Source organism: Galeopterus variegatus, unplaced genomic scaffold (assembly GCF_000696425.1).
Source record: "Galeopterus variegatus unplaced genomic scaffold, G_variegatus-3.0.2 Scaffold13752, whole genome shotgun sequence".
Classification (NCBI taxonomy): Eukaryota; Metazoa; Chordata; class Mammalia; order Dermoptera; family Cynocephalidae; genus Galeopterus; species Galeopterus variegatus.
Window position 1 is genome coordinate 1,547 of NW_007739863.1, and position 2,219 is coordinate 3,765.

A 2,219-nucleotide genomic window follows, 5' to 3' on the forward strand; every position below is an offset into this window, starting at 1 on the left:
CACTAACCAACGGTTTGCTTTGGGACATGTCATTTAACTTCTCTGGCTTCAGTTTCTTCAGCGGTAAAATGGAGAAGCATTTCAAACTCCACTGTCTTTGAGACCTTCTGTGGCTCTAAAGTCCTTTGAAGGAGTGTCCTCCACTACAAAGAGTGTGGAGTTTTGGAGCCAAACGTATTTCGAATCTCAGCTTTTCCTCTTACCTAGCTCTTTGACCTCAGGCCAGTGATTCGATCTTTCTGAGCCGCAGTTTTATCATTTATGCATAAATAAAAAAGGTAATGATTGTTCTGAACGGTTGTTTTGTGAGTGAAAGATTATATACGTAAAGGCACCTGGCACATAGTATATGCTCAGTTTTAAACAAGGTATTATTTTTCTTGTATAGAACAATAATACATAACCCTTTTGGAAAATAGGGAGAATAAGCAAATGGCAAACACATAAAAAGCACCCACCCATATTTCCATCATCCTATTAATATTTTGCTGTATGTATCTCTTTGGCATTTTTTAAATACAGAGTTGGAATCATAATGTTCATATTTGTCTTTTAATAGACTTTATATTTAGAGCAGTTTTAGGTTCATAGCAAAACGAGACAAAGATGCAGAGATTTCCCGTATACACCCTCGCCCTACGCATGCTTAGCCTCCCCCGTTATTGTCATCTTTTTTATTTTTTTTTTTAAAGATGACCGGTAAGGGGATCTCAACCCTTGGCTTGGTGTTGTCAGCACCACGCTCAGCCAGTGAGCAAACCGGCCATCCCTATATAGGATCCGAACCCGTGGCCTTGGTGTTATCAGCACCGCACTCTCCCGAGTGAGCCACGGGCCGGCCCATCCCCCGTTATTGTTAATATCCCCCACCAGAGTGGTACATTTGTTACAACTGAGGAATCTGCTTTGACACGTCATTGTCACTCACAAACCATAGTTTACAATAGGGTTCACTCTTCGTGTACATTTTATGAGTTTGGAGTAATGTGTAATGACAAGCTTTTAAAACTGATTGACTTTTTACTTTAAAATGTTGTGAATATTTCTACATTCACTAAATACCAATCTAAACATTATTTTGATGACTTCATTGTATTATACTTTATGTTTACATTATAACTTCTTTTTGTTCTTTTTTGGGGATAGATGGCTGATACAAGGATCAAAATCCTTGACCTTGGTGTTTTCAGCACCACCCTCAAACCAAGTGAATTAACCAGCCAGTCCTTCATTGCAGTTTCTTTAACAAATCTCCTACTGTTGAACATTTGTGTTGTTTCCAGCGTTTTTCTGTATCCTCTGGTGGGGCAGCTCCTGGCATCTCTGCTCAGTAGTCTTTTAGCCTTACAACTATTATTTTCACCTTTCCTCTCTAGAGTCTCTGCTCAATTCATGTTCAGCACAGGGGTGAAGCAAGGATTTGAGGAGATACATATTTGCAGATTTGATTTTCCCCCATGTGGCTCCCGCCTTCCTGAGATTTACTCCTTCAATTCCACCCAGTCTGGCAGCTCTAAACTCTGTCCAGATGCATGAGTCCAATTAGACCGTCATTTTCTACATAAGTTTATTCATATGTCTGAGTCTGGCTGACTGGTGAGTGCCGACAGAATGGAATCCTCTTTATTTTCTCTCTCTTTTTTTTTTGACAGCTCTTTTTTCCCCCAGAAACTGTAGTTATTGATTCAAAATGTATGTTTTTTAAGTTTATTTATTAATATTATTATATTTTTACATCCTACGATGCTGTTGCAGAGCAGTTGTGGGGGAGAGGGGAAAGGGGAAAGAAATAGGGTGGGAGAAGGAGGAAGGAGGGGGGTGTGGTTGAGGCCTGTGGCACCTCCCTCATTCCTGCAGGGAAGACAAGGGCACTTCCAGCAGTGGCTTGATCATTGCTGAGCTGGATACAGATGTCAGGGGTGGGGGTTGCTGAAGCCTTCAGCCTCCCACCACCCCAGCTTGGGAGTCTGTGATGCTTCCAGGAGCTTGTGGTGGTCACTGGGCTGGTTGCCTGTGTCCTGGGGTATGGCCAAGGCCCTCAGCAACCCCACAGAATCCTCTTTATTTTTCATCTCATTTGATTGCTCTCAGTGCACTCAAATGTGGAGTATACATAAAGCAAATGTATTTCACAGGGCCCGGTTTTCCAAAGCCCTGCAGTTTTGGGTTTGGCCTCAACTCTTTTTTTTTTTTTTTTTTTTTTTTTTTTTTTTTTTTTT